Genomic DNA, 14,121 nt, shown 5'->3' with positions numbered 1-14,121 from the left:
ATTCTCCTCTCGGGATCTTGGGCACGCACGCACACGCGCCCGGCGTGAGTTTTAAGCCACCGGGTCCGGGATGCGAACCGCGGTCGACTACGTGGGAGTCCAGCGACATAGCCATTACGCTAACTGCTGGTTCCCTGGACCAGACAATTCTACCATAAACTTGAGACTGGTTCCTAGTTGTCCTCCATGCTGTGGAATTGTGGACCCTGCTCATGTTCATTTCTAACTCTCCCATTCTCTTATTCCATCTCTGCTAAGCCCAGTGTGCTAGAGCCTGTCCTGGACTAGAACATGGGCTGGCCCAACAGTGTCCAAAAGGGAGAATATGAGTGATGGCAATGGGAAATTAGGACAAAAAAAGAAAAAGTGGGGTTGAGGGTCGGTCTAAGGGCAGGCGAAGTTACAATTTGATAAATCCAATAGAGTCTGAAGCCAGGAGAATCTGGAGCATCATGCCTGAGGACACTACAGGTCAGAGTGAGGGGGCCAGGACTGAGGCCGTGAACAATGGTAGAGAGCAGCTTATATGTGGAGACTTGAAGGTGCAGGGCTGGCAGGGCTGGGCCGTGTTCACACATGCCCCGCTTGGGGGTCCTGCTGAGAGGGGCTGACTGGTATGTCCTTTGTTTTCCCATGAGTGGCTGAAACATGCTGTGATGATTAATTTTACGTGTCTCCTGTAGGCTATGGTACCTGGATGTTTGGTCAAACACTAGAGGTTGCTATTAAAAAATGAACATTAAATCACTAGACAAAGTAAAACATATTGCCCTCCGCGATATGGGTGGGCCCCGTCTAATCATTTGAAGGCTTTAAGAGCAAAGACTGAGGTTCCTTGAGGAGAAGAGAATTCTTTCTCCAGACCACTTTTGGACTGAGTTTTCTCTTGGGAATCTGACTTGTTTTTAGCATAAGTGCTTAGGAGGCTTGAGAAAAGAAGAGCCTTTTTCACTCCACATGCAATTTTACAAAGCATAACTTCTGTAAATAATAAGGGTTGACTGTATTTTCTCTTTTTTTACTGCATACACTCCCTGACGAACAAAGACAGTGGAGGAGAAAGTGAGAATAAACCCCCTGGTGTGTGTGGGGGAATGGTCAAGCTGCAATTTCTTCTCCATTCTCTTCTTGGGATTTTGGACACACACACATGCCCGATGTGTTTCTGAAGTCGCCGAGTCTGGGACGCACACTGCATAGGTGGCTTTATAGTATCCAGTGCCTTAATGTCCATGCTACCAGTTGGTTCTCCTGTATTAGTTTTCTGTGGCTGCTGTAACAAATAATTAGGGTTAAAACAACACAAATGGGGGCTGGCAGGTAGCATGGTGGTTGAGGCGTTGGACTCCCACATGACCAAATACGGTTCAAGCCTCAGACCAGGTGGCCTACTTTCTCACTTTCTTCTTCTCTCTTTCTGTCTCTCTCTTGTCAAATAGAAAAAAAATAATAATAACAAATAAGATAAATAACTAAAAAACTCACAAATGTATTATCTTAACAGTTCTGGAGGTCAGACTCTGGCATGGGTCTCACTGGGCTAAAATCAAGCTTTCAGCAGGGCTATGTATCTGTTGGAGGCTCTCAGAAAGAATCTGATATTGGGGTATAGGTAATCTACAGATTTGTATCTAGTGATTTTGTATCAGGTCACCTTGGTCAATGTTCTTTGCAGTTTCATTTGCCAGTTTTCTTTCCCTTTGGATATTCATTTTTGGTGGTTTGTCTGCAAATAATGAAAAGAATGACTATTTTCATGTACTTTTAAATTTTTAATGCACTAGTCAGAATCCCCATATGATATTATTAATAATAGAGGGCAGCCTTGTCTTCTCTCTAACTTTAGTGACTCTCCAGTTCAAAGACAATGTTTTTTTGGTAAAGTTAAATAACTTTATCCAGTTAAAGAAGTTTTCTTTTTTCATAATTTGCTAAAAGTTTCCCCTCTTCTTCCCAAGAAGGGTCATTACATTTTATGATTCTCTTGGGACCAGCAGTTAGCAATGGCTATGTCACTGGACTCCCATGTAGTCGACCACGGTCCGAGTCCCGGACCTGGTGGCTTAAACTCACGCCGGTGCATGTGCTTGCTTGCCCAAGATCCCGAGAGGAGAATGGAGAAAGGATTGCGGTGTGGCCATCCCCCTGGGGGATGGTTTCTCGCTTTCTGTCTGTCTCTCTCTGTCTTTCTGGCGAGTGCACACGCCCTATAGCCACCCCTCCCCCCAAATTAATTGTGGGTCTGGAATTTTCCTTTCCTGAGAAGTCTACACATTTCTCAAGTCTGAGCATAATTGCTCCAGCTCTGAGACCGCTCCATCAGGGGGGCTCCCTCTTTGTGTCCACTTTGATGCCTTTCCAAGCATCCCTCACTTCCTAGGCTTCTCTGCAGTGCCGCCTCCTAATCCGCACCTAGAATCCCCACAAACTGACAACCCATGCATTGCTAGACGGTAAGTGAGGGCCTTAGGAAGATCTTTGGGCGGAAGGATGGAGGAGCCTGAGCCCTTTCTGAGTTCAACAGGGTTTTCACCTGTGTTTCCAGATCTTGGCAGCAGAGGGCGCTGTATGTAAGGCTATGACCAGAGTGGCAGGTTCCACCAGTTTCCTGTTAGCTCAAGGGAAACCAGGATGGCTTGGCACTACCTGCTTATGCCATAGGGTCTGTATAAATGTAGCAAAGTGCATAGGGACTGCACAGACCTGACTTCGTCATGGCTCTGCCACAGATGCCTGGCTTGCTTTTTAGCTGCTTGGTCTGGGGCCTACTGCATGGTCTGCCATGTGAATCCAGCCACCTTAACAGTAGGTCATGGGCTGGCTCATGTTTTTCATTCTTAATGCAATAAAAATGGTTTAATTTAAGTAATATCTCTTACTCTATTTTAACAACATAAGAATAAACTTTGGATAGTCTCATATAGCATTTAACTCCCCTGTGACACCATTTTGGCTGCTTAGTTGAATACAGATGACTTATTGGCATTCTGTCAAGCCATGATGATTTAAAAGACGTGTTATTGTTGAACTTCTTTCTTTCTTTCTTTCTTCTTTTTTTTTTTTTTTTTGAGAGATTTTCACTGTAGGGCGCGTGCGCTCGCCAGACAGACAGAGAGAGACATAGAGACAGAAAGCGAGAAATCACCCCCCAGGGGGGATGGCCACGCTGCAATCCCTTTTCCTCCATTCTCCTCTCGGGATCTTGGGCACGCACGCACACGCGCCCGGCGTGAGTTTTAAGCCACCGGGGCCGGGACGCGAACCGTGGTCGACTACGTGGGAGTCCAGCGACATAGCCATTACGCTAACTGCTGGTCCCTCTTTCTTTCTTTCTTTCTTCTTTTTTTTTTTTTTTTTGAGAGATTTTCACTGTAGGGCGCGTGCGCTCGCCAGACAGACAGAGAGAGACATAGAGACAGAAAGCGAGAAATCACCCCCCAGGGGGGATGGCCACGCTGCAATCCCTTTTCCTCCATTCTCCTCTCGGGATCTTGGGCACGCACGCACACGCGCCCGGCGTGAGTTTTAAGCCACCGGGGCCGGGACGCGAACCGTGGTCGACTACGTGGGAGTCCAGCGACATAGCCATTACGCTAACTGCTGGTTCCCCTATTGCTGAACTTCTTAAAGCACTGTATTCTAGAATCTCTAAAGTTTCTTTTGGTCCAATGAATCTATACTACTATAGATGTATTGATTATGGGGAAGAAAAATGAAAAAAAAGGGAGGAAGCCTTATCAAATAGGAACATGGGTATCCAGCAATCAAAGTAAAGTGTGTGTGCGTGCATGTGTGTATGTGTGTGTGTGTGTGTGTGTGCACACCTCTGGGCACAGTGGGTGAGTGAGAAAGACACCAGGTACAATGAAGCTGAAAGTAACCTAAATAGATAGATAGGACTGTTTCTGGAGCTTATCAGGAGACACCTTGTCTGCAGGGTTGTCTTAAGTCCGTTATTGCATTGCTAACCGGAGTATTTGAGACTGAGAGATCTTTTTTTTCAATAGTTATTTTTCATTTAACTTTATTTAAATTTGACCAGAGAGGGGGGCAGAGAGAGAGAGAGAAAGCAAGCCACCAGGTCCAGGACTTGAACTGTGGTCAGCCATGTGTGAGTCCAGTGGCCTTAACCACCACACCACCTGCTGGCCCTGAGACTGGGAGATTTATAAAAAATAAAAAGAGGTACATTTGCAAAAGTCATAATTCTGGTGGCTACAAAATTCAAAGTCCTCACAAAATAGTAGAAGGAAAACCTTGTAACACAGCGGACATGCTCTGCATCCATCCTGCTGTTTATAAACCCAACAGAACACAACCATAGGGGCCCTGCCCTAATGATCTTATCACACCAAAGGTCCCCACTCCAGGACACCAGAAAGGGTTTAAGTTTTCTGTTGACTCCTTCACAGCACAATCAAGTTCCAATATGTAAGCTTCTGGGGAATATCTAGTCACTAAGACCAAATTCTAAAACATGAACCTTTGGGGGACAAATCATTATCCTAATCATAGGAAGGGCCTTCCTAGACTCCTACCATGGCCACGCATGTGCACAGACAGATTCAAAGACACACACATACCAAGATATACACATAGATACACACAGACACACTCACACACACACAGATACACACACAAACACACACATACATCTAAACACATCTCTTCTGAAATACAATCCCCTTTTTAAAAAATAAAGGCATGGTCGCTTCTGTTGCCTGGTAATTAAAGCACCTGGCCGCCCCTGTGGTTTGAGGCCTGGATGTGGTGGCTCGAGAACGGTGTGTACATACCCCAAATCTCCAAAGGAGGCAACGATGGAGGAGAAGGGACTGTGGCATGACTATTCCCCGTGGGGCAAGGGTTGCTTTCTCCTCTCCCTCTCTTTTCTCTGGCGAATGCTGACATCCTCTAGCAAAACAAACAATTCTCCTCCAGCCTTGATTCTTGCTGTATAGGAATCCTGGATGAGCTTGCTTGACAGCCATTTCCAGTTCCATCCATGCTACAGAGGAGAGCTCAAGACTCTGACCAGCTTAAAGGTCTTACGTGGTACAGTTAACCTTCATTTCTGGGAGAATTTAAATTCCAGACGCTCTGACAGTCCTCCCTGTGACTCAGAAGATTTCAAACTTTAATATGCCTACAATCCTGCTGGGGAGCTGCCTTAAGATGCAGTTTTGTGAGAACCAGCAGTTAGCGTAACGGCTATGTCGCTGGACTCCCATGTAGTTGACCGCGGTTCGCATCCCGGACCCGGTGGCTTAAAACCCACGCCAGGCGTGTGTGTGCATGCCCAAGATCCCGAGAGGAGAATGGAGGAGAAGGGATTGCAGCGTGGCCATCTCCTCTGGGGGATGATTTTTCACTTTCTGTCTGTCTCTCTGTCTGGTGAGCGCATGCGCCCTATAGTGAAAAACCTCTAAAAAAAAAAAAAAGATGCAGTCTTGTTAGCAGTTAGCATGATGGTTATGTTGCTGAACTCCCATGTAGTCGACCACGGTTCGAGTCCTGGACCCGGTGGCTTAAACTCATGCCGGGAGCGTGTGTGTGTGTGCCCAAGATCCCGAGAGGAGAATGGAGGAGAAGGGATTGTGGCATGGCCATCCCCACTGGGGGGTGATTTCTCGTTTCCTATCTCTCTGTCTCTGTCTGTCTGGCGAGCGCACGCACTCTATAGCAAAAACCTCTAAAAAATAAAAAATAAAAAAAAGATGCAGTCTTGTTGCGGGGACCAGCAGATGGCATAATGGTTACGTCTCTGGACTCCCATGTAGTTGACTACAGTTCAAGTCCTGGGCCCTGCGGGTTAAAACTCACGTGGGGCACGTGTGTGCCCAAGATCCTGAGAAGAGAATGCAGGACAAAGAGTTGTAGCATGGCCATACCCCTGGGAGAGGGTGATTTCTCACTTTCTGTCTTTTTGGCGAGTGCACATGCCCTATAGTAAAACTCTCCCCCCCCGCCCCCCAAAAAATGTAGTCTTGGGCCCATGCCTCTGATACTGTAGATCTGAGAAGTGCCCAAGGATCTGCATTTTATCAGCTGCCATGATGCAGTTTCACATGCCATCAAACTGCCTCAGAAATTTCAGTAACGTAGCGGAGTTTTTACTGAGAGCATCAAGCCATCGAGTATAATATAGAAAAAAAGTACAAGAAATATCTGGAACAGCCCTTTGCTACAAATTGCCTTCTTTCTTGCTGTCACAAGCAGAGACGTTTTGGCCCTCTCCCCAGGCTGGATGATAAAGCTGAAAATGGCTCACATAACCTGACCACATGGCACCTGGATTCCCAGCTCCCTGACTCACTGAGAGTGGCCTCGGGGGTGATTCATTTCTAGCTTCCTGCATTGTAATAATATTTCAGCTTTTCAAACCTTTAAAAATTTTACATCACATTTTACTTTTTGACCCAGTACACACATGTGCAAACACACACATTTATTGAAAAAAGCTTCTCATCAATACTTTACCTTTATGATTATATAGTTCTATTTTCTATTCTACGTAACAAAAAAAAGAGGAGGTCATAATACACTAGCTCAATTTCATGACTCACTGTTCTAGTTGTGTACAGTTGTATAATAGATTATCCCAAAACTTAGCGACTTAAAGCGAGAGTAATCATTTTGTTATTTTTCATATTTTCTGTGGAGCAGCAACTTTTCTCTCTCTCTCTCTCTTTTTTTTTTTTTTTTTTTTTTAAAGGGCACGTGCACTCTCCACAAAAAAGAAAGAGAGACAGACAGACAGAAAGCGAGAAGTCACCCCCCAAGGGGGATGGTCACGTCGCAATCCCTTCTCCTCCATTCTCCTCTCGGGATCTTGGGCACGCACACACATGCGCCCAGCGTGAGTTTTAAGCCACCAGGTCTGGGACGTGAACCGTGGTCGACTACGTGGGAGTCCAGCGACATAGCCATTACGCTAACTGCTGGTTCCCGCAGCAACTTTTTTTAAGAGAGATTTTTGCTATAGAGCATGTGTGCTCACCAGAGAGAGACAGAAAGCGAGAAATCACCCCCCTGGGAAGATGGCCACGTCACAATCCCTTCTCCTCCATTCTCCTCTCATGATCTTGGGCATGTACGCTCTTGTGCCTGGTGTGAGTTTTAAGCTGCCAGGTCCAGGACTTGAACCATGGCCAACTCTGTGGGAGTCCAGTGATGGAATTATGCCATCTACTGGTCCCGTGGAGGAGAAATTTTGGAAGGGCTCAGTAGGGCTGTTCTGACTCAGGTGTCTCATGTGATTGTAGTGAGTAACTGGGGCTGGAACAGTGATGGGCTGAATAGACTGCCTCTTTCTGTATTGGGGCAGAGAACACACGCATTCATGAGAGAGAGAAAGAGAGAGGCAAGAGAGAGGAAGAGAGATAACATCCTCAGTGGAGTGTAGTCATGCTGCACTCTTTTCCTCCATTCTTCCTTCCTGTCAGGATCTTGGGCATGCTCACAGGCACAGTGTATTTGTCAAGATGCCAAGGTCAGGATTTGGCCATGTTGGATCTGCCTCCCAATGCACAGCCTCAACCACTGAGCTATGGGCCAGCCCTAACCATCTCTCTTCATATAATTTCTCCATGCGGTCTCTCTGTGTGGAGTCATCTGGGTTTTCTTACAGTATGGCAGCCTCAGGGCAGTTGAATTAAGTAGGTGGTTCAGGACTCCAAAGGCAAGCACCACATAAAAGATAGCCCAGTTTTAGTCATAAAGTATCACTTCCTCCACAATCGCAAGCCCACCCTAACTCAAAGGCGGGAATACAGGCTCTCCCTCATGATGGATGAAGTGTCAATTACCCGTTGTAAGAAGAGCAGGTGACATGGGAGATACTGGCGCAGTAATCTTAGGAAAATGCGATCAGCCACTAAGAGGCCATCGTTGCAGTTTAAAAGACTCACTGCTAGAGGGCACTGCTGCCATGCTATATTGAATCCATTTGCCTGGGGGATGAGGTCCAGTGATGGGGAGCATGGGGAAGAAAGAAAAGAAATCTGGGTGTTGGCAAATGGGGAGCAGCTTGTCCTTTCTGAATTGATCATCCTGTTGCACAGACCTTGTGATGACAGTGATGGGGGTTGGGATGGCCACACGAATGCCTTAAGGGAAGGAAGCCCAGCAAAGGTGGAGGACGTCTGGCGACCACCTCGTGGGAACAGAAGTCTTAGTACACTCCTCCCAGTGTCTGGCAGAAGACTTTACACATGGCTCTGCTTCGGCAGCTAAGCAGAAAATGCGTCCGGGCACCAGGCAGAAGCCCAAGCTTTGGGCTGGGTAGCGCCATCCGTAGGACCCTCATAGAACCCACGATTCTCAGTATGGCCAGCTCTGTACTTTGAGTGCTTTGACATTGCAAATGATTATTTGGAAGACATTGAAGATGAGTCGGTGGATGAGATTGCCCAGGGATGTTGTACAGTGAGAAGAGAAAGGGGGTGAGAAGAGAAAACTGGGGACCTTTGACATTTAAAGAGAAGAAAAAGAGGTGGCGAAGAAGACTAAGAAGGTGTAGTCAGAGATGCAGGAGGAGAATAGTGGCACAGGCTGGGGCAGAGTTTCTAGGTTGAAGGAGTGGTCCTCAGGGTCAAGTGCAGGAGGAAAGTCAAGGTTAAACAGTAACCATTAGATCTGGTAGGGAGGAGGTCTCTGGTGACTTTTACAATGACGTTGGTTGGAAGCCAGGTCAGAAGGATATTATGGCAGTTCAGCAGTGATGGGAAGGAGGAGTAAAGGGTTGCCACTAATTTGGGAAGGGGACAAGATCAAGACTTTTTGTTCTTTTGTTGTCATCTTGTTATTGCTGCCAGAGGGTGCATGTACAAAAGAGAAGAGAGAGAGCACCTTCCAATGGGGACGTGGTCATGCTGCAATCTCTTTTCCTCCATTTCTCCATCCCATCAGGATCTTGGGAATGCACGCATATACCCAGTGTGTTTTTTTTCTTTTTCTTTTTTTTTGGGAGAGATTTTCACTATAGTTCGTGTGCGCTCGCCAGACAGACAACGAGAGACATAGAGACAGAAAGCGAGAAATCACCCCCCAGGGGGCATGGTCACGCCGCAATCCCTTCTCCTCCATTCTCCTCTTGGGATCTTGGGCACGCACGCACACGCGCCTGGCGTGAGTTTTAAGCCACCGGGTCCAGGATGCGAATCGCGGTCAACTACGTGGGAGTCCAGCGACATAGCCATTACGCTAACTGCTGGTTCCCCAACCCAGTGTGTTTTTCAAATCTTTGGGGCCAGGATTTGAACCGCAGCCAGTCACGTGGGAACTGGCTTCCTAAGTACAGTGCTTAACCACTGCTCTATGGCACCAGATCCAAGAGACTTTTTTTTTTTTTTTTTAATCTTGGGTAAGACAAACCAGGTACGTAGAGTGGGGGTGGGGAGAGAAGGAAACAGGGAATGAGAAGCCAAAGACTAAAGAGGATTAATTGGTACAGCCTGGTCTGAGGAAGAATGGGGCCCAACATCCATATGAAGACGTCAGCCTTGGAAGGCTGACGTGGCCACCTCTTCTGAGACGGGGTGTGGAGGGGATTGGTCAAACAGGAAGAAATCAAGACTGAGGGTAAAAGGGTGGTCTGCTAGCTAGTTCAAATGGCCTCCCTTTCCGGAGTGAGCAGTGAGGGGAGGGAAGATCATTTGAAAACTTACCAACCAGTTAGAAATGAGTGAAAGCCCGTTTAAATTAAACTAGCACATAGTTAGTACCTCCCTGTGTCAAGTGTTTCACAAAAATGATTTTATCTTTACAATAATAGGTAGAATAGACAGTATTGCTACTTTCAGGCTGAAACCTCCTCTGGTGAGCTCAGCGCTTCACCTAAGCATGAAAAGAATATGATGGTGAGGAAAAGGGAGGAAGAGTGTTCCAGGTCAGTGCGGAAGCTCAGAGCAGCCTGGGTAGTGTGGAAATCCTTGTGATGCAAGGGGTCTATTGGAGACAGGCAGAGCAGCTGGGATTCTGTTTTGAGTCTGGGAAGAGGGGTTAGTGTGGAGGAAAGTGTCCTTATGGCCTTTGTCTAAAGTCTTGTCCAAGGGAGGAGGGGAGATGGTGAGGTCTGTCTCCAGGAACACACGTGGAGGGCAGAGGTCCACTGGGGCTGGCCAGTGCAGTGCAAACCACGGCCCTTGTGTCCAATTCTTACTAGTTTTACAGTCGTGGACCGGTCATCTAATACTGAGCCTGTGATTCTTCATCTGTCAAAGAGGGGATAGTTCTACTAAGCTTGTGTGTCTGTGGAATGCAAAGACCCAGAAATCCTAGATACTCAATACCTGATATTATATATTACTTAAATGAAATGCATTTATTCTGAGAAAGCGAGGGATTCAACATCCCTAGGAAGATCCTGACACCACAGTCCACCCCAGCTTTAGCCAGCCTAAATTGCAGCACATACATGTCTGGGATGCTTAGGGGGGACGTCTCTGGACACGAATCAGAAACCTTCCCATGTAGGTCTGCCTAGAAGAGAGTTGTGTTTTATTGCTGTGACACCGCCCAGCCCGCAATGCTTGTTGTCCTCCTCCTCCTCATTGTCATTTTATTTACTAGCTCAGAGAAAGTCAGGAACTCCTGGCTAGAGACCAGGGCTACCAATGTGATTAAAATAGATTTTGGAATCTTGGTAACTAACATGGACCTACTTTTATCAATCATATAGTACCTATTGTCCCATAGTAATTCACAGTCAAATCTTTAAAACTGAGATTTTGGGGCACTTCATTTTTAGGGAGTAATACAAAACGATGTGTTGCTTTACTTAGCCGTTTGAACTGGAGAGGAGAATCAGAACAGCGTGACTGCAGCTGTGGTGGAGAGGAACTTGCAGCTCAGACGGATGAAAGGGCATTAAGTAGCCAGGATGGTGTTTTGGAGTCCAGCTGAAAGGAAGGCCTTTGAGAGGAGCCAGGTGATGCCAGCCACAGTCAGTTTGTGTTCAAAGGGAAGGCTTCCTTGCTGCTTTGCTGTGGTGTGCCACCTGCACTGCCCAGAGGGTGGATGACTGTCCAGGAGGCAGGGTCCTGCGTGTCTCTGTTCCTCCCATGCTTCTCCTTGCTTGTCACTCAGCCGTCAGCATAGCTCGAGGGAGAGGCAGGTAACTTGTTGGCGCTTCCCCGCTGAATCCCCAGTGCCTGCTCCTCAGTGCTTTGCATGCGGCCCATCCTCTGTAAACTGAGTTCGAGTTCGTTGACTCCTGCATGCTTCAGTGAATGGATGAGTAAGTGACTAATCGTGGAACACCAGAATAAAATGCGTGCAAGAATCTTGCCTCAGCTTGTCTTGATCTATTGAAGTGTTGCTGAAGTTTCAGCCAGGGTCATCTAATTCCTTAAGAGTTCTTTGAGTCCTCGCTTTCATACCTGGAAATTCCAGAGGTCTCCCTAGACTTTCTGGGCACGTTTGGGTCTGTGGGCTAGAGCGGGGACGGAGAAGCAGAGAATAGCTTATGGTCCCCACTGGCTTTCAAGTTCTACTTTCTCAGTTTAAAGATTGTCCCCATTTTGGGCCAGCAGGCAGCATGGTGGTTAAAGCCCTGGACTCCCACAGTCCTAGACCTGGTGCTGCAAACCCATGCTGGGCGCGCGCATGTGTGTCCCAAATCGCAACAGAATGGAGGAGAAGTGATTGCAGTGTGGCCATCCCCGGGGGCGGGGGGATGTGATTTCTCACTTTCTCTCTGTCTCTGTCTCTGTCTCTCAGGCAAGTGCATGCACCCTAAAGCAAAAATCTCTCTTAAAAAAAAAAAACAGATTGTCCCCGTTTGACTCTGCCTTGTTCCACACACGTGATTCAATCTCTTCCTCGATTTCCACATGAGCCACACTCCCACCAAGCCAGGCAATTAGTGTGTGTCACAGATTTTACTGAGTGCTGGGGACGGGGGCAGAGGGAGAGTCTACATCAGAGCAATCCAAACTTCAAATAGCATGTTATTTTTAGAATCCTTCTGCCATCCCACCACCGGAGGGTTCTTGCTGGTCTCTGTTGATGTGGAGCCTCGTCCCGCGCCGTCTTACAATCTCCTCGCTCCTTGCTTTCACTCCCCTTCTTTTCTCTTCACAACTTGCATTCTTCCCCCTCTTCCAACCAAATTCTTCCCCTAACTCCAGTGAGACAGGAATTCTGAAGCCTCCACTAGGGAGAGAGAGCCTGGGTGCTTTGAGCAATTTCAAAATCTCTATTTTGAAGACTAATCTACCCCACCAAGACCAACGCTGATAGAAAAATAACTACTGGGGACCAGCAGTTAGCGTAATGACTATGTCGCTGGACTCTCATGTAGTCAACTGCGGTTCGTGTCCCGGACCTGGTGGCTTAAAACTCACGCCGGGCATGTGTGCGTGCGTGCCCAAGATCCTGAGAGGAGAATGGAGGAGAAGGGATTGCGGCATGACCATCCCCCCTGGGGGGTGATTTCTCGCTTTCTGTCTCTATGTCTCTCTCTGTCTGTCTGGCGAGCGCACATGCCCTATAGCAAAAACCTCTCCAAAAAAACCAAAAAAGCCTACCAACTGCAGAGTACTTTATAGCTCTTAAGATACATGCATATAGGGAGTAGTTAGCGTAATGGCTATGTTGTTGGACTCCCACGTAGTCGACTGCGGTTCGAGTCCTGGACCCAGTGACTTAAACTCACGCCGGGCGTGTGTGTTCAAGATCCCAAGAGGAGAATGGAGGAGAAGGGATTGCGGCGTGGACATCCCCCCTGGGGGGTGACTCGATTTTTATCTCTCTGTCTTTCTGGTCTTTCTGGCGAGTGCACGCACCCTATAGTGAAAACCTCTCCAAAAAAAAAAATAAAAAAAAGATACATGCATATAAGGCCAGCAGGTGGTGTGGTAGTTGAGGTGCTGGACTCCCACATGGCCAACCGCGGTTCAAGTCTCAGGCCTGGTGGCTTGCTTTCTCACTTTCTCTGTCTTTCTCTCTGGTGAGCACATGTATCCTATAGAAAATTAATAATAATAATAATAATAATAATAAAGGACTGGAGAGGTGATCAGGGGCGGAGGCACCTCCTTACCAGTTCCTGGCCTTGCTGCAGTGTCTGCTCGTGGCGGGAACCACCTATGGCCAGAGGTAGTGAAACATCAATGCAAGCCTGAGTAAGAAAAACAGTGTCTTCCCCCTAAGCCATGGCCTATCAGTTATGCAGAAATATCACCTCGTGAAACAGTCTTCAAGAGAGCCTAGATGAGCTCAGACAGTCTCAACAGATTACCCCCAACTTGCCCTTCGAGTTCTACTTCAGTTTAATAAGGCTATACATTCAGCATTGGCTCAGAGGGTCAGGAACAGAGTCAATTTCAGGGGCTCCCTAAATACATACAGATTCTGTGATAACATGTGAACTTTTGTGTTGAATGATGTTGAATGCAGAGAGGTGGCAGAACTTACGAAAGTGGATACAGTGAAAATTGTAGCCGGAGGCGGTAAGAACACGGGCTCCAATACTACAGAAGGAATAGGAAAAAAAAAAAAAGGCTTTTTTTTATGCCATCTTCCGGTATTATTCACCACTTTTTGACGAGAAGCATAGAAGAGACTTTTAAAATTTATTCTAGCATTGCAGAAATGGCAATGCTGTGCTATACTATCAGAGAATTCCAGTGGAAAGAAGCTTCAAACTCTGTAGCCTCTGACCTTTATTGTACAGCATGAGGAAGCATAACTTTTCTTAATGATAAATCAAAAGTTGTTGCCTACCTAAGAACATTCTGTAATAAACTCATTGTAAAATGCAAATAATACTACTTATAACAAAAATAATTAATTTAAAAAGGATACATGTGTATAGATGTACAAGTGTGTATTTGTGTGTGTGTGTGTGTGTGTGTGTGTGTGTGTGTGTTGAGTGGTAGATCTTGATGGCATCTCTCATCTGGTCCAGGAATACCAAGGTCATACCCATCCTGGCTCTCCCTTGCCTTCCTCAGGACAAAGAGCTAGAATAGCGAAGGAGCACAAGCCTGCAGATGCTCCTGGTTGTATGAAGTACTCAGCTTAGGGATGGGGCAAGATGTAGAGACTGTTGGCCCCAGTCAGCTGCTTCTTAAAGGCTCAGGGTAACTGTCTGGGCCAGGGGCTGGCAACAGCTGG

The 14,121-nt window shown here is 46.9% G+C and overlaps 1 pseudogene; it reads left to right on the top strand.

Moving 5' to 3' along the window:
* Window positions 1-13,157: 13,157 nt before the first annotated feature.
* Window positions 13,158-13,549, top strand: LOC102492149 (transcription initiation factor IIA subunit 2 pseudogene; annotated as a pseudogene).
* Window positions 13,550-14,121: the final 572 nt, after the last annotated feature.

This window comes from Tupaia chinensis, unplaced genomic scaffold (genome assembly GCF_000334495.1).
Source record: "Tupaia chinensis unplaced genomic scaffold, TupChi_1.0 Scaffold000316_1, whole genome shotgun sequence".
Taxonomy (NCBI): domain Eukaryota; kingdom Metazoa; phylum Chordata; class Mammalia; order Scandentia; family Tupaiidae; genus Tupaia; species Tupaia belangeri.
Note: the sequence above shows the minus strand (reverse complement) of the source record. Positions and strands in the feature narration are given on the sequence as shown.